Below are 19597 nucleotides of genomic sequence, written 5' to 3' on the forward strand. Positions count from 1 at the left end.
AAAAAAACCGCATCCTTGGGGAGTCGGCGGGCAGGTATTACGCCATTAAAAAGGGAGTGAAGTTCCTTCCCTCAAACAGAGAGAAAACCGAAGCAAAATAAACGCTCAGTACGCGAGCGAGGTGACTGAGAAAAATCAAAGTATCGAATAATCACTTAAATGTTCATGGCGAGGAAACAAAAACAAAACAATCACAGCCCGCAGAGGGGAACCACAGAGGGTCGGAGAAATATGACCGCCATATATTTAAAACAAAAATAAAACTCCGTCTCTCCAAAGAGAGGAGGGGGTGAAAATGAAAAACCCCTGTTAAGGGATCGTAAGATGGTGTTGACAAAAACCTCGAATGCTGCTCGCTCCCAGAAATGGGCGGTATTTAAAGAAATAGCTAGAAGTGGAAGTTAAACTTCCTAAAAAGCCAAAAAAATCGAGCTTAAGGAGCGAACTGAACTGAGTTAACTAACCCCTTAAATTTTAGCAGAATTAAATACTAACGGCGACCGTACCGTAACTAAAAACATGTGTTGACATCAAAGGTCGCCGACAGCTTTTTTTTCCAAGAAAAGGAGTGTCTGAGGAATGTGCAAGGAGCTTCCTGGGGAAAATGTCCTCATTGCGCTAACGCGTTAAGGGGCGAGAAGAAAAAAGATGAAGACAATAAAAACTGTATCAAAAAATATAAATTAAGCCGAAAAATTAGTATTTTGATTAATAAAACGGGATATTTAGAAATTAGGCTGTGACTTAATGTCACAGATAGCACATATAGATAGTAAAAAATGTCTATCTATTGTACGATATTCATCAAAAAACATTTCAAACTAATTACAACATGAATTACTTTTAACGATAACAAATTTTATCTCCCTCTTGGAATTGACGTTAAACCTATCGAAATTCGTCAACTATATTATTTCACTACTTTAAATTTTTTAAAAATAATCCGTATAAATTCTAAAACTTGCCAAGCACTATTTTTCCTATTCTAATAAGGCGACACCTTTATTTTTTATCTTTTTAAAAGTTATCAAAACTCATCATTAAAAACGTGTTAAAAACAGAAAAAAAAGCAGAAAAGTTGAAAAACAAACATGTAGCCTGAAAATCAAGATGGCAAGAAAATATAACTCCAATCCAAAATTTTTAACCAAAATTCAAAATAGTTTTTAACTTTCATTGTAAACTTCCATTGTTTAACTTCCATTGAGTTGCAATATTTGTACCGCATTTATTAAGAATTATGTTTTAAAGTAATTAGAAAAACAATGCAACTTTTTAGTCAAAATGCATTTAATCCTTACACAATTTTCTCCTGTATATATCGCATAAAAATTTACTAATTTAAATTCTTACATGACCCCCCTAGCCATTAATTAGTATAATCCTATCGTTAACGAAGAAAACAATTAATAATTTGTAAGCCATAATCATATCTCTATTTAGAGCCATTATTTGTAAGTATCAGCTTCCTTTTAATAATTATGCACATAAATTTGAAACCTTGAAACTGTAATTGGGTCACATTAGCCTTACTTTTGGCAAATACCTGAAGTATTTAAATAATTCTGCTTTGTGATTGGTTGTCAACAACTTCTGTTGAAAAAGATGAAATGACATAAAATTCACTTTATTGAATTTATGTTTAAATACTATTTCATCATCATTCATTGTTAAAACAAATGTTTACATGATAGTAATTATGGGATTATAGTTTCGATACATGTTTTCTATTGTTTTCTATTCTTATTGATTGTCTTTAAGAGCTCCATCTTGGATTCTAGGTGAAATTTTTAACTTTCGTTTCCTCAAAGCTTTTGTTTTTGGCAACTTTTGAGAACAAAGTAGAAGTCGGCTTTGTCCCAAAATGTTGTGAAAATGCTTTTTAAAATTTAAGTTTCAAAGTTACAATAAACAAAGTTGATTCACGTTTTTTCCCACTTGCTAAAAAACTGATATATCTATGATTACAACAGCTAATAAGAACTTAAGGTTTTTCGAAGCTTTGTCGCCGAGGAAAATAAAAAAGCCACAGTTTGCCTTACACTTAAAGCAAAGCAATGACTTTAAACTATATATACAGTCAAACCCCGCTATAGTGAACATGGTTTATAGTGAACTCCCGGATATAGTGAACGGAATGTTCGCTCCCGTGCCTTGCTATACACATATAATATTTTTTGTGGATATAGTGAACCAAAATAAGAGAGGAAATTGGTTATTATGATCTTTCTTCTGTCTTCGACTGCTTTTTTTTCTTTATTTTTTGGTAATTTTGAAATTTCTTCAAGAAATGCATATACCGTTTTTTAAAACCATCTATTCAGTGGAATGAAGCCATAAGCAATTTTTATTGTTTGCTTCTGTTATCCCAATTTCCCATCCCTAAATCCCTAAAGGCCATACCTTAATTTTTTGTTGGCAAGACGAAGAGTAATAAAAAATAAAAGTTAAAACATTTTTTGTTACTACGTATTGTTTTTTTAATCATTTTTGTATTTCTTTTAATTGATCATGTATTTTAACGTGTAATAAAAGGGAGCAGTTCGGAAAAATGAGATACAATTGTTCGCAGTACGGATATAGCGAACTCCCGGTTATAGTGAACCAAAATTTCGGTCCCTTCAAGGTTCATTATAACGGGGTTTGACTGTACTACATATATGCCTTGAAGAATTTTCTGGGCAGATCAATAACGGACAAATAACTTAGATGTTTTAAAAATTATTAAACTTTTTTAACCATTACTAATTTGGCGACATTTTCCCATCTAGATGAAAATTCTCAAAATCACTGCCTATTTCTCAGTTTTTACAAATTTTTATGAGCCCAGGTTGTGCAGCATTAGAGAAAGTTTTTAAACGTTTAAAAATTAGACAACAAACGCTTTTCATTCTCTCAAAACTGTGACTTTTCCGGATAATGACGTTTTGCGCCATTTTCCAGAATAAGCATAAACAGTGCTAGCTTAAGATAGGCTAAACTTGTCCTAACAGTCATGAATAACTGTCACAAACTCACAGCAGTTATGAATATAGCATATTATTCGCCAAAAAGCATTATTTCATATGACGGTGGAGGCTTTTAAAAACAGCCTTAAAAGACATAAGTATTATAAAAAGCTGTTTCATACAACCATTTTAAAAGAAAATTTAAAGATAATACAAGAAAGCTAAAATAATTACCTTCAAATATTAGCAACCATTTTTTTTTTATTACTTCAATAGCAGTGTCCTAATTTATGACGTCAAATTCCCAACCCCTAGGCACAGTATCATGAAAAAGAGGAATTGGCACTTTTTGAGAGAAAAATCTAAAGAATACTTTGTGGTGGTCCTCAGGTGAGTTGCTAATAGCAACGGCAAATAAAGTCTTCAAAGAGCCTGAAATAGTTGATAATCCATAGGATAAAATTGGCTCGACATGGGATTAGAATACAAGAAAATCGAAACTTTAAAAACTATTTCTAACCAAGCCAATAGGAACTAGGAAAAGAGTCAAACGCCTTAGATGGATTGACTGTTTTGAAAAGACAAAGATATTTCGAAAAGCAAAAATTGGAAGATACAGTCGTCAAACAGGAAGACGCCGGGAAAAAACTTATGTAGAAGGCCAGGGCCCACCCACGGCTGCCGTGCCACTGACGAAGAACAAGAAGGCATATTTCATGGCACAATATCTTTCAAAATAGACAGGGACAATGGTTTTGTTTTATTAGATGGGGAAAAAAATAGTGAGCCTGTGATGCCATAATAGGTATTACATATTTCCTAGCTTTTAAAATTTCTTTAATTTCTTAAACTTTTTTTTAATTAAATTAAACCAATTATTTAATTTTTATTACAATCTATAAAAATCGAATATAAAATGTTTTATTCTTTTTTTAACAATCAATGTAAGCGCTAACTTTTTTATTTCAATACTAATATAGACTCATTAATTCACAGTCGCGACAAAATCGTAAACAAAAATCTATTTATAACTCTTTATTTCTTAGCACAAAAATATTTCAGTTACTTAGTTATACTAATTCTCACAGCGATTTTTGGCGATTCGCTATCGTCAAATTATTTTCAAATTTAATATTGATTATGTGGGGTTGGCTATGTTATCTTTTAATAATTCGACAATCTTGGATCTCTTCCCATGCCCCTAACTGTCCGTTGGGAACAATTCATTCACTTTCAATTTCCAATTTTTGGCGACAAGGGGGGGGGGCCTTGAAGTCCCAACCGTTGAATATCAATCTTAACAGAAAATTCTAGATGTTAAGAGAATGATTACTTTGCTCCCTTTAAGGCACTTCTTTTCATTATATTTTTGAATATGGCCATTTTTAATTTAATATTTACTCAATAAATGAATTTTTCCTGAAAGGATTTTATTCATTTCTCTAAGATGATTTTCCCGACATGATTTACAAATTGAAGTGTATCTCACACTACAAAAATATGTTTAATGGTACATTGATGCTACCTAAGTTACCACTAAAAATTGGACTAATGATTACCGCCTCTACAGAGCCACAAGAATTAAGGCACTTTTAAAATGATTCAACAAATTATAAAATTATGCCTAATGTTCTCTAACTGATTTATTTCTGCAACCAAAGCTGCTTTCAATGGGATCGAAGACCATTTTTTCAAAAGTTTATAATCAATTTTCAATGGTCTAATTCTTACGAAAATGATTTTAAAAACTTGTGAGTATTAACCAGAACTGGGGAGTCGGAGTCAAAGACTATTTTGAGATAATCAGGAGTCGGAGTTAAAAACAATTTAAACAACTCCGGTTAGTTAAAAACAACTCCGGTTAGTTAAGAGATTAGTCTTGTAGATTTAAATAAAAAAAAGTCTTTAACACTAGGTTTACGGGACGCATCATTTTGACTCATTTCCAATTTTATAAGGAAAATTACAAAACCTTTTTGCATTTTTATTTTATCTCTTGTAATCACTTTTATCCATTGATCGAGGTAAATATATATTGAAGTCTATTTTCTTCAATAGCTTTGAAATATTGAAATTCTCTTTGTGGTATACCTATCTATGCGTCAATTTGACGTGATCGTAATTTAGACAAAATTTTGAGTAAACATGCAAACATCACATCTATAATAAATAGGAATGCTCCGACAATACTTCGATCCGCTATCCGATATCGTTATCTCAAATGAAACAAGCGATAAACAACTGTTGCCGATAAGCAATAATAGAAAGAACAAAAGCAGAATGTCAATTAATGTCAAATTTTGAAGGTTTCAGTTGCTTAGTTCGAGTATTGAAAAATAAAATATTAGAATATTTCATAAATATATATCTCATATTTTCATTTTTTTTTCTTATAGTATATAATTACATTGCTTTCTAAGTGCAGAGATGCCAACTGCTCCGGACACGCTAAAATAATTAAAAAAAACGGTAAATAACTACCAAGTAAATTTTGCAAATATAAAGTGGTGAATTATATAAGCCTACGAATTATTTAGAAACAGTGGTGGATAAAAATCTACCAAAATGAATTTATTAAACCAAGAATCACAATTGATAAACTACCACTTCAAAAAATAAAAAATTGCTGTCCGGAGCAAGTTCGCATCTCTGAAAGTGCTGTTATATGTATTCGTTCATGCGTCAAATTGACGTATGTTCGTAGAGATAGGTATATAAGAAACGTCCGTAAACCTAGTGTTAAGGATGAAAATTATTAATGAGTCATGAAAATTATTTAGGCAAATTATTTGAAGAAAAAAAAGTATTACACTAACAAATATAGGACATTTATTTCAGTTATAACACATTACAAAATTAATTTGTTACAATTTAATATTAAGTCCTTGTATGATTAAAATATTGAAAAAAAGCACAGAAAATTATTGAAGCTGCAGAAAAATCAATGTTAATAAATGAATTTATAATAATTAATTAATTTTTGTTTTTTTTATAAAATCCAAAACGAAATTTACGTAACTAAATAGCAAATTTGATTGAAAATAATAAATGAATTTAATGTATACTATTTCATAGTTTCATAAGTATTCATAAGAAAATCACAAAATAGAACACAGAAAATTATTGACTCTATTAAATAATCGATGTTAATAAACAAAATAATTATAATTAATAATTTTTATTCCTAAAATCCAACATGAAATTTATACAACTAAGTAGCAAAGTTGATTAAAAGTAATACAAATGAATTTAATGCATAAGTTTTATAACTATTCAAAAAAAATCACAAAATAGAACACAGGAAATAATTGAGGCTATTGAAAAATCAAACCAAAATCTAAAGGTGACGGAATTCTAAAGATGCTTTTAACCCTTTGACTCAGAAATTTTATTAAACAAATTTTTCATCCTTTTTTTTTTCTTATTTTGTATCAATTTAGGTCAAAATAAGTGAAAAATATTATATTTAGTGTTATAAATATGAAATACAGCATGAAAGATCGGTTTCTACGTTTAAAGTAAAATCTTCTAAACACAACTTACTATTAAAGTAATTTTTCGAATTTGCACTTATTTGCAGTTATTTAAGTCTAAGTGAAACAATTAATCATCTTTAAAATTTATTTAATTTACAAAGTCAATTATTGATAAATTTTTGAATTTGAATGAAAAAAAATTCAAACTACTTTTTTTGGATTTTATATTTTAGTGCAAATATAATTCCGATAATCCAACAGATTTTTTTTCGTAACTATGAGAATTTTTTTTATTATTAAAAAGTACGAAAATATATTTTCGCTTGAAATTAAAGCTCCAGAAAAAAATATAGATATAAAAGGGACACCGGTGTCTCATCCGTTCCGAAGGGTTGAAACACCATAATTAAGTTTTGAAAGAGTTGATATTTTTTTTATTTTTTTCCTTTCTGCAGGGAGGAAAAGTTTGATATTCACTTTGACAATTTTGTAATTACAAGTGAAGTTCTACACTATTAAATTAGTAGGTTTAGTTTTGTCATAAAGAAAACAACAAATTAAATTTGTTGATCTATTATTTCAGCGGTGGGAAAAAAGAATATTGAAAAATAATGAATATTCAGATGTTTGCACTCGACGCGGGAAAACAATCATTTTTAGTCTTACAAAAGGGCAGGACATAGGAAAATCACTAGGTGATGTGAATCGATGAGTAAAATATATTCCTTTAAGATGTTCGCCGCTTAAAATTATAGGGAGCACTGTGCAGGCAAAAAGCCTTTGGTAACTTGTAATTTAATTTCAATTTATTTATATATCTACGTTGGAGGTAACGAACTTGCTTGCCGCCCTCACGCTCGGTTGTAATTTTTTTTTTTTTTTTTTTTTTTACCATTTTAACTGCACAGTAGAAATTTTCCTTTTAAAATTACGGTAAAAAACTCGGCAGCAGCCCCAGTCAGTGAACCGTAAAATTTACGATAAAGCCATTTTTACCTTTACTGCTTTGGAATCGTTTACAACTAGTATGGATAAGAAAACATGAATACAACACAAAATACAGTTAACAGTTTAAATACCATCTTATTTAAGGTTATTTGATTATTTTGTTTGAATATTTTAAAATAATAATTCAATAAATTGTTATCTAACCATTTTTTCGGGGCAATTTCTAACAGTGCTTCACTCTTACCAACTTTTTTCGAAACAAAATATCTTAACAAAAAAGATTTTCAGTTTTAAATAAATAAAAAAAATTTGGCATCAAAGTGGCAACAAATAACTTGATACATTGAAACAGACACAAACTGTCTTTTGTAATGGTGGTCAAGGTCTCATAGCAGGAAGGTCCCGAGTTCGAAACTCCACTCTATCCCCTGAGCCACCACTGCTTATTTGAGTCTGTTCAGATAATAGATAACGGGGGTAACAAAACTAGCAGCAAACCGATCTTTTGGGCAAAACGTAAATATTTGTCATCACATCTAGATGTTAATTTCTCTTCACCATCACACAATTAAATGCCTAAAAAATTTTTCAAAAATTGTAACTTGAGACGTAGTGGTTCAGGGTATAGAGGGCTCGCCTCCTGATGAGGTGGCCGGGTTCGAATCTCAGCAATGATTGGTCGATGCAAATTCTGCACCCAGCTCGCACCGACCACAGTGCTAAAGTAAAATATCCTCAGTGGGAGTTGGATCATAGATTAGAGTCCCCTTGCCGTCCGACAAATTATGGGAGGTTTTCGTGGTTTTTCCCACCATGTAACGCAAATGCGGGTTAGTTCCATCAAAAAAGTCCTCCTCGAAGGCAAACCTTTCCCAATACTTAATCCAGATGTTCCCTTGTCATCTGGGTTGGGTTCAAAGTTACAAAGCTACGGAGTTAAACATTAATAGTCGTAAACCGAAAATTGGGTCAGTTGTTCAATGACTGTTATAAAATTAACTCAAATAATTAAAAATTATTAAACTTTTTATTAAAAAAAATATTACTCATTAACCAGATTATGGCAACTCTGCTTTAATCTCAGACCCTGACTGATTGTTAATAGTCGCAAAAAAGTTAATTAACCTTTCATAATTTCATTCATAGTCAATTACTCTTTCAAATTTCAAAAAAAAAAAATATATATATTTTTTTTCAATGATTACTGAACATCAGAATAATTTTTTAAAAGGGTTATTAAATTTAATATTTCATCAGATAAAAAAAAAATTTATGTGATAAAAACTTTCGAATCAGAATATAAGCGTCAATAATGATACAGTTGACTGCGAAAGTCACGTGACACGAGGTGTTTAGTAAGCACTATCGGCGGTCGGTGCAACAAAGAGGTGAGCAAGCTTGTCATTATTTCTTTAGTCATGTGTCTAAATTGTAATTTCAATAGATTTATTTATTATTTACTCCATTGAAAACGGTTCGCATATTGTAAGTTTTATGCATACATTTATAAATAAATATACAAACATAATAAACATGCATACATATGAAATTTAAATTAAACGAACAGTTTTCTAAAAACAAAAATAAATATGCATATATACATAAAACTTAAATTAAGCGACCAGTTTTTAAAAACAAAAGGTGTGTCTCCCTCACGCTACACCTATGAGCATATACCCTTTTCCCTGCCCAATATACAGGGTGTTTATAAATTCCCGGCCCCATTTTGATGTTTAATAACTCTCAAAATAATGAAGATATAAACAAACGTATGGCATTTATTGATGGAATAGGCATTTATTGAGCGTGTCAGACAGACATTTTTAGACAATACTGGAAGATCTGTGAGATCAGCGGCAAGAGAATTGGATATGCCAATTTCGACGGTGTACAAGACGGACAAACAATTAAGACTGCATTCATACAAAGTTCAAATCGTTCAAGGTTTGGAACCGGACGATAGGCCTATAGGAGGATGGCGTTTGCAACAGATATGGTAGGAAGGATAGAAAATGATGCTGATTTTCTGAAGCGCATAATGTTCTCCGACGAAGCATCCTTTCATGTTTCTGGCATTGTTAATCACCATAATGTGCGCATATGGGGATCTGAAAGCCCCCATGAATACCGTGAGACACAAAGGGATTCCCCAAAGGTTGATGTGTGGTGTGGACTAATGCACGACCGAGTCATTGGGCCTTTCTTTTTTACGGAAAAGACGGTCTCATCAGTCGTATATACTTAGACATGTTGGAAAACTTCGTATTTCCAGAACTGGAAGAGCTTCAGCCACATGTCTTTTTGCAACAAGATGGTGCACCACCTCATTGGGGTATCATCGTTCGTAGTTCTTTGAATAACCATTTTCCAGGAAGATGGATTGGGTGATGAGGTCCAATTCCTTGACCACCCAGATCACCTGATATAACGTCGCTGGTCTTTTTTCTTTGGGGATTTAAGAAGGACAATGTTTACAGGAGGATCGTGTCGAACATTGATGACCTAAAAGCCAGAACAACAACAGCAATAGCCTCTGTGGATGCCGACATGCTTGCCGCTACCTGGCGTGAAATTGACTATCGACTTGATATTCTCCGTGCGACGAAGGGGGCACACGTGGAAGTTCATTGACAAGGGTCATGAAACTTTTTGAGTTTATCTAACCATTTATGTTATTAATTTTAATCTATCTTTATTATTTTATGAGTTATTAAACATCAAAATAGGTCCGGGATTTTATAAACACCCTGTATATATATTGCTGACGTAAAATATCTTCATTGATAGACGGATCATGCGTTAGAGTCTCCTTGTTGTCAGGCTAACCGTGGGAGGTTTTCGTGGTTTTCCTCTCCATATAACCCAAATGCGGGTTAGTTCTATCAAAAAATCCACCACGAAGGCGAATTTCTCTCTGTCCAGGAGTTCCATTGTCTTCAGGATTGGGTTCAAAATTACAAGGCTACGGAGTTGAACTTTAGTAGTCGTAAACCTAAAATTGGTTCTGCTATTCAACTACGGTTAAATTAAATTAAAGAATAGAAAAAAATCAGAAAAAGCATCTGAAACAAAACGATAAACACCCACCACTCGATAAACACCCACCAGAAAAAAAACCAGGTGAGAGCCCATGCAATACCACAAAAGGAAGGAAAAAAAAAGCAGAATCATTAAGTTTTGATAAAAAGAATTTAAAAAAATAATAATAACGACTGTTTAATGGCATATGAATTTAATAACCGATTAATGGTAATCGAGATGGTAGACGGAAAAAAAGGTCCCGGAAATAAAGGTACGGAAAAAAAGGTCCCGGAAAAAAAGGTCCCGGTAAAAAAGGTACCTCCATAGGGAAAATCTGTAGGGATATTTCCCCTCTCGCTTTCTGGGCAACATGAATGCTTCTCGCTGTTTCAATGAATATTCTTTTTATCTGTAATAATTCAGATTAGATCATTGAGGTAACGAGAAGGGTAAGGGGGGGGGCACTTATAGGCTGGTTGTATTACGCTTTTTTTTAAATTTTATTTCACTTATTTATTCTTCTTTGATTATTTTTTAAAGCAGGAAGATACAATTTAAATTTTTCAATAATATTTTACTTTTTTTTAAAATTTTTTTAAGCGAAAAATGTGTTATTTTCTATTTTAAATTATATTTTGTGAAGAAGTTGCTAATGTGGGGCTTAAAGTAGCCAATCGGGGAAGTTGGGAGGATTTATGTGTTGGATGGTTATTCGTGATTGGAGGTGTAAGTATTGGTGCCTTTTAATTAGAGTAGCGGTATTTCTTTTTTTTATAAGCTGGGTATGTTTAATTTCTCTATTTATTTTATTTTTTTAGGGCAAGATTTAATATAAAATATGCTTTTTTTTTTTCATTTTAAATGATATTTTTTGAAAAGGGTGTTGATATTTATATGAGCCGATTAAGGAAGGTGGGTGGATTTCTGTGTTGGATGTTTATTCTTTAATTGTGGAGAAAGGAAAGTATTGCTCTTTTTTAATTAGAGTCACGGTATTTCTTTTCTTAGAAGCTGGATGTATTTAATTTATTTATTTATTTTATTTTTCTAAGGGGAAGATGCATTTTAATATGTTTAATGTAAAAGATGTTATTTTTTTATTTTAAATGATAAATTGGAAAGAGGGTATAGATATTCATATTAGCCGATTGAGGAAGGTAGGAGGACTTTTGTGTCGGATGCATTTTTTCTTTCTTTTTATAAGATTTTAAATTGTTATAAGAGGTTTCGTCTTTTATTTATTTATTTATAGGTTTTTTATTTCTTATAAGAGATACGTTTATCTCTATTAACTTATTTTATTGTCGAAAATTCTGATTCGGATGGTTGGTGTCATGGAAATATTTTAAGTTCATATTAATTGATATTTAGTTTTGCTAATTGAGGTAAAGGAGAAAGAACATTTAAGCACAATGTTACTTTTTTCCCCTTCCTTTATATGATAAAAAGACTATTTAAATTTTTTTTGTTGTTTCTGTTACAGAATGTGTGTTATTCTTTATTTAACTAATAGTTTATAGAAGTAGTTGACACGACGCTAACGTTATGAATAGTTTTCTTGCCGTTTCATAATTTTGATTCAGATTCGTTAATTAGTGCAAGTAGGAGGAGGAGGGATTTGATGCAAGAAATTTTTTTCATTTCTAAGAAGGAGTTTCTTAAACTAGATATTTTTTTGTTAAATATATTTCTTTTCTTAATTAAACAAGGATTTTTTTAAAACATATGTCAGTTTTTAAGTAATTAGTGGAGATACAATTCTCTGCAAAATTGTTTTCACCCTATTTTAACAGTTATGATTCATTTATTTTGGTAAAATGAGGAGTCTTTTACCAGATAGGTAGTCTTTTAAGGGATTATTTTAATACTGAATTTTATTAAGAATATTTTTTTGTTAATACATTTCATTTTAACACGGTTAAGATTTAATTTAAGATTTCGGCATAAAAAAAATTTAATTTCAAAGAACTTATTCAAACACGCGTTATTTTGCGCTGATAAATTACATTAAATAGCCTGTAACACATTTCTCAGCTATTTTTAGGAAATATATAAGTAAATTTCGCTTTGTTTAAAATCTATTATTTATTATTATTTCTGTTAAGAAATAATAATAAATAATAGACATTTCTGTTCTGTTATGTCTATTTTTATTCAGTTTTAAATATTTTTTTTTATTTCATTAAAGACGGTTTTATTTTTAATTCTTTTTAAAAACAGCATTCATGAAACTACATTTTTTAATAAAAAATCACTTTCTCTATGCACTTTCATTATCAGAGAAATGTTTTTAAAAGGACGATTCTGTTATAATGGTCTAAAACAGGGGTTTCCAACTTACATGAGGCCGCGGGCCACAATTAAAAATTCAAATCAAATGGTGGGGCCACAACTTTATCAAAATTTTATGAAGGACTTTTTCATGTTTGAAAGAACATTAAATATTATTGTCAGATTTTTAATAAGTTGTACAAAACAAAAGTATTGAATTACAAATTAAAATAAGAAGTAGATTTTTAGAAATATTTAATTCTTATTAATAATATTTTTAAAAATATTAAATAAATAATAAAAATTCGGGCTACAATAACTTAGGTTTTTATTAAAACTTACATAGTAGCACACAAAATATTCAATGAGAAAATTGAGATTTGTCTGCTACAACCACCAGAGAATAGATATTTACATTTAAAATTTACAAATGTGTGTGCAAATATTTTCGTCCAAAATGAGTGGTCTCAAAAAGTTAAATCGGATAATTTCTTCGAGAAAATTTCTGATACGCACATGCTAAATTATATTAACAAAATACAAAAAGAAATGAAATAAAATAGAGCTACATACATGATTATTTTTGCATTTGAATAAATATTTTCCTGGGTGTAAAACCTGAGAAATAAATTTTTTTGCACAATTGGTATGTTAAATTTCACAGATACGAAGAAATTAGGTTTTTATTAACGAGAAAAGCATTTTAAACCCATATTGATTCTTTACGAAAATTGTCCGCAAAAAAATGACAACTAGTAAAGTTTAGTCCGCGGGCCACAAAAAAAGGCTTCGCGGGCCGGATGCGGCCCCCGGGCTGCCAGTTGGAAACCCCTGGTCTAAAACAAATATCATTTTAACAAAGTGAATAATATATATTATAAATCAATGATTATCAAATTCAATAAGGTATGTTACAGATTGAATCATGTTAGATGCACTGAAGTGTGCCTTTACCAAAAAACAAGCATTTGTGGCTATATTAAAATTTTTGCAAACAAAAGGAAATTGGTGTTATAAAAAAGGAAAGATGTTTATGTACTTTTTTGTGAGTCTACTGCTAGAATCAGTGCATTTCATTAATCTTGTAAATTTCTGAAGATAGCAATTACTTTGACGTATGTGTACATTAGTGTACTGCAAATGGATGTCCTTGAGGTTTCTTGAATACACCTACAAGAATAAGAGGGGGTTTCACTCTAACAACCCTTTCAACCTTTTTCTAAGAATGTTTCAGCCATTCTTTGTATTTCAGTTTTTCATTCTTTGTCATTCTTTGTATTTCAGTTTCCAGCAAATCAAAGCTGGAGTGCATATCGCACATAGAAAAAAGAGGAGCTATGAAACTCTTCAAAAAAGGTTGAAAACACTTTGCGTTAAGTTTTTAAACCAAAATCTAGACATCCCAGAATTTTTAAGTTCAATAGCTAATAATCTAAGAAAGAAAAACATGTAAATTTAAAAACTAACTAAATTTAAAACCCCTAAAAACTCAAAATTGTCAACATACAAAATTTTCATTCATTTCCAATTTCATATTAAAATCTGTATTCATTACTTTAGTTTATTAATTTTTTTGAATAGCTAAAAATGATACTACATGGCAGTTTTAAATAAAGCAAATTTTATATTTAAATATTCCTAAATGTAAGTTTTTAATTTTCTTTAACATCTAAAAGACATACCATTTAAAAAATTTATAAGATATTTTAACGATGATATGTAATACCTTTTTTGCAGAGTTTCATAGCAATGAACTATTTATGTTTTTGTATATTGTATATTTGTGAATTTGTATATTTTAAACATCGAAATCGTCATTATTTTACAAAAAAATAAAAAATTTTCCTCTAATGTATTCCAATCAAGTTATTTTTTAATTTTCTTGTGTTTTCAAAAAATAATGTCATAAAAAATGATGTTTATAAATATATTGTTGTAAGCAGAAACAAAGTTCTCCATATACGTCTAAGCTGAAGTTTTTAGAGGAATAGTTAAAAAAGTTGTCAACTACGTCATAAAAGGTTTGTGATATATTTTATTTTAAATTGAAAAAACTGATCTACTTATAAAACACATCTTATTTAATTCAACTTTATAAATATTAAAATAATTTAAATCCAATGAAAATGTAATAAAAATAATTACATATTTCAGGCAATATTACTGTATTATAAATTACTTTCTAGCAAATGCATAATGGATGCACAATTTTTGTTCAAACTAATTGGAAATTGAATATAAATGAATCATAAAAAAAATAAAGAAAAATACATGAAAAAAAAAAAAAAAACAAATCAAGCATACTAATTTTTTTTATTTACTTATTAAAAAAGCAATCCTACTTTAATGAATGGTTTCTTTTTTTCTGGAAATTTCATAATTACAAATTAAAATATGTAAAAGACCAGATATTATAATACATATATACATTAAATGACTAATATATATTTAAGTATTAAAATAACATTCGATTCAATACGAAACAATGATATTTTTAAAAAAACCAGCTGACTTAAATCATGATTAAATCAATGAAATCCTGCTAAAAATATTCAATAAGGTTTGCTTCTGATAAGTTTCCAGCATTTTGATTCTAATTTGCTCTTAAATATAGTACATTGAATAAATGTTAATTGTGAATGTAAATAAATGTGAAAAAAAATTCATTAATTATAATACTACGTTGTAATGCAACGTTAAATAACCTTTTACGCTTCAATTAGTAAATTAATTACTAAAGATGTAAAGTAATTAAAATGATAGTTGTTACTGTTTAGATAATTTTTTAAGTTGTTCTTATTGCCAATTAAATAAATAAGAATTATTATCTATTTAAAGAGAGAAATAAGCGAATAACACCACCATTACCACCAATCAAATGCTCAAGAGCCGCACCGGGTTCGAATGCCAGAGCCGGCGGGTCAATATGAAGATGCACTCAGTTCGCACTGATCACAGTACTAATGTAAAATATCCTCTGTGGAAGACAGATTATGGGTTAGAGTTCACTTGCCGTCAGTCTAACCGTGGATGGTTTTCGTGGTTTACACTATATGTAACGCACATGCTTTTAAGTTCCATTGAAAAGTCCCCACGAAGGCAAATTTCTCCCAATGCTTGATCTAGGAGTTCTCTTTGTCTTCTGGGTTGAGTTCACTTTTATAAGACTACGTAATTGAACATTAGTAGCCTTTTAAAAGCAATTAAGACATTACAAATATTTATAATTTTTAACAAATTTTAAAAAATAATCGAAAATAATTTTTAGATTTATTCACTAAAATAATGAAAATAAAAAGTCACTAACAGAGAAAAAATCTTTAAGAGAAATGGCACCGAAAATTGAAGTTTTTAAAACCCAAAATATAAAAAAGAAAAATATGCTCTCGAATTCGATAGCAAATGATATTTAAACATTAACCAGATAGTGGATATAGAATGCTCTGCCTTGTTTATTGCAATATCTTTTTAGATAAATTATAATTTTGTCATATTTTAGGGTTTAAATTATAAATTCAATAGTTAGGGGATATTATGTTTTAATAAATCAAAAACTTTAAAAAAAATTTAAATCAAAAACTTTTTCTAAACTTCATTTTTTTCCCCAATATTGTAAACAAGAGGTGGCAAACAGTGGGTCAAGTAAGACCGTCAATGCATAAACCGATTCCCAAACATGCCATTGGTTAACTGAAACGGTTCTGTGCTATGTTATCAATTGTAACTTATTACAAAATAAAAAAAAGCGAAAAATGAAAGAAAATGACACCTGTCAAAAAATACCTGTCAAAAAATTTCTATTAGAAGCGTTATAAGCGAAACACATTAATTTTACTCCCCCTCCCCTAAAAGTTTCATGTAGCCTGATAACACTTTTTCAATAGATAAGAGTCAAGATTCCCGGTAGAATCATGATCTTAGAAAATAAATAAACAATTTTATTGAACATTTTCATATTTAATTAACTTTTTAAGAATAAATGCATAAATAAGAAACAAAAGTTGGATAAAAAGCTCTTTGAACACGCGCGACACGCAAAAAAACATGCACGGAACAGCAAAAAGCGCTTCAATCCAATCTTCTCATTTAAAATATTTTCCCCTACAGAATTTTCCCTACACAGGTACCTTTTTTACCGGGACCTTTTTTTTCCGGGACCTTTTTTTCCGTACCTTTTTTTCCGGTACCTTTTTTTCCTAGAATCAATGAGATGACCCAAAGATCGATACACGAGTAATTTTAGATTTTTGATCTAAAGTTAGTAAAGTAGTAAATATAAACAAGTATTAAAAATGATTATTTAAACTACTTTTGCATTTAAAAAGAGCAACTGTAAACAGAATGGAACTGATTTAAACCTCAAAATACCAGTCTGAATTTAATAATCTTAACATTTCTTATTTTAATAAATGTAAAAAGTATTAATTTATAATTAACAAGTGAATCTAATTCCAACTAAGTAAAAAAAAACTACTAAAACAAGTGTATTTAAAACATTTCTTAGAGAAAAATTATTATTTTATTACTTAAGTTTTGATTTTTGTTTTTTAATTATACTTTGCAAATTAATACTAAATATTAGCTGAGAAGAAATTACAACATTCCGGAAATATCGATTTTATAAATACAATAAAAGAAATAAATTTCGGATTTAAATATTGTGAATTATTTTTAGTAAAATGTTATAACATTAGATTCTTATAAATTTTCCATTGTACATGCATTTAGTGAAATTATTTTGGAAAGTATGGAAAAAGATTATAAAGAAATTCTATACTTAAACAAAATTAATCTAATTTAGTAATTCGGGATTTTAGAGCGTATTTTTTTCCAGGTGCTTTTTTTTCTTCCAGTGCTCTTCTTACCGCTAACCTGATATTACACTAATACTGTTTATTTTGAAAATACAAATAAACAAATAAAATACAAATAATTCTGAAGTAAAATGCTAGATAAATTTTTATGCAATTCACTTTAGAATGAAACATTTTGAGAAGTAAATTTTTTAATTTCAAAATAGATTCATGGATACATTTTGTTGCATCGCTACAAATAAAATGCAAATAATTCTGAAGTAAAATGCAAGAAAAATTTTATGCAATTTACTTTAGAACGAAGCATTTTGAGAAGTAAATTTTTTATTTTCGAAATAGATTCATGGATTCATTTTGTTACATCGCTATAAATAAATCTGAAGTAAAATGCAAGATAAATTTTTATGCAATTTTCTTTAGAACGAAACATTTTGAGAAGTAAATTTTTTAATTTCAAAATAAATTCATGGATTCATTATGTTACATCTCCTGAAATTTCAACTACGCTTTCTTCCGCATTTCATAATAGCACAGAAACATGACATCAAAATTATTTACCGTTTTTTTTTCTTTCCCCTTCCTAATACGTTCTTTTCCTGTCTACATTTCTATAATAATAAATATGTGGACAGCCCCTGCATGTACTATAACACACGCTTCTACAGCTACTAGTAAAGCGCTGCTGAGGAAGATTCAAGGTCAAGGTCAGAATCCTTGTTGGGAACAACTCATTCGTTTAGCGTAGGGGGATCCTATCCTACTGCCAGGATAAATTCTTCTCGAGTTCTTTAAATATCGATTTTAAGGTGAAACACGTGTTCTTATATCATTTACGGGATTTATAAAATCGCTTTTCCTGAATTGCATCACAGTTAGTTCTGTTTACATTTTACTCTGCCTTTTCTTGGTTTCGATAACTGACGACAAAAAATTTTGAATTTTATTCATTAATGACATTTGATTAGTTTATTTTGTTTATAAATTTTCTGAATTGTTTCCAGTTTATTTTGCGGAATTTGTTTGTAAACAATGACTAATATTAAAAGCGACAATTAAAACAGTTTATTTTGGTGACATTGTTTTAAATATTGTTTGTTGTGGGTTTTTGCTGTATTTTAGATCGCGTTAATCGTTTTTATTGCATTTTCCTTAAAACTTATTAGTTTATATACAATTGGGAATACAAAATGGAGATAAAATTTAGTTTATTAAGTTTTTTTATGTCCTTGTTAACTTTTATTTTTTTCAATAATATGAGATTTTATCACTTAAGTTAGGGTTTATAGACAATTCGCCCCTTAATATTTCGCCTAAGGGTAATGTAAAGCAACTTACGTGATTATTAAAATTATTCTGTAACTTAAGGTATATTTTTTTACGCTACTGTTTGTTGTCGTTACAATTTTTAACATTAATAATTTTTTAATTGTTATATTGCGAAAACTGAAAGCGATTTTTTGGTATAAATGCTCATAAATAATTAAGAAATTTAATTGGTTGTGAAAAATGATTAAAAAGGTTCAATTCTAGGATTCTTTTTTCTAGATATTTCAATTAGTTTTTCTACAATTAGCTTTTCTATAAACAGCTTTATATTAGGGGGACCGGAAAGTACTGTCGTTTCGGCGCATGAAATATTCATTGTCTTAAAAACCAATTAATTTTTTTTAAGATCCGGCATTTAAAGGTTATTGCTAACGAGGGTGAATGCATTATTGATTAGAAATAAAATCTTGATAACAAATATAAAATGCACCGAAACGACATTACTTTCCGGTCCCCCTAATAGAAAAAGTAGCAAGAGGGACGAAAAAATTTTCAAAATTTGAGTTAAGAAATAACGTAAGCTTTTAAAATGAATTTTATTATATATTCTCATTTTTACTATTCCAAAAAGTATATTAATAAGTTTAATCGAAAAAGAAATAAAAGGTCCAAAACTTCTTTTATCATATTGAAATAAATAATTATTGAACATTATTTTTCACAAAAAGTTTCGTTTGCATAAAGGAGTTTCAAAATTGTGAGTAAAATATTATTTTAGAATGTAGCCAACGTTTTTGGCCATTTTTTTGATCGGGTATTCGAAATCGAATTGTTTTTGGATTTAATTTTGCAA

At 29.5% G+C, this 19597-nt stretch overlaps 2 long non-coding RNA genes across 2 annotated transcripts in view; one reads left to right on the top strand and one right to left on the bottom strand.

The window, feature by feature from the left end:
• LOC122269011 (uncharacterized) overlaps positions 1–18302 on the bottom strand; it is a 22050-nt gene extending 3748 nt beyond the window's left edge. The window contains exon 1 of the long non-coding RNA XR_006224862.2: positions 18037–18302. This is a non-coding gene — a long non-coding RNA (uncharacterized lncRNA). The remainder of the gene's footprint in view (positions 1–18036) is intronic.
• On the top strand, positions 10675–16434 carry LOC139427249 (uncharacterized). Its single transcript, XR_011638389.1, has 2 exons — positions 10675–14308; positions 14608–16434. It is a non-coding gene; the product is annotated as an uncharacterized lncRNA (long non-coding RNA).
• Positions 18303–19597: the final 1295 nt, after the last annotated feature.

This window comes from Parasteatoda tepidariorum, chromosome X2, assembly GCF_043381705.1.
Source record: "Parasteatoda tepidariorum isolate YZ-2023 chromosome X2, CAS_Ptep_4.0, whole genome shotgun sequence".
In the NCBI taxonomy this organism is placed as follows: Eukaryota; Metazoa; Arthropoda; class Arachnida; order Araneae; family Theridiidae; genus Parasteatoda; species Parasteatoda tepidariorum.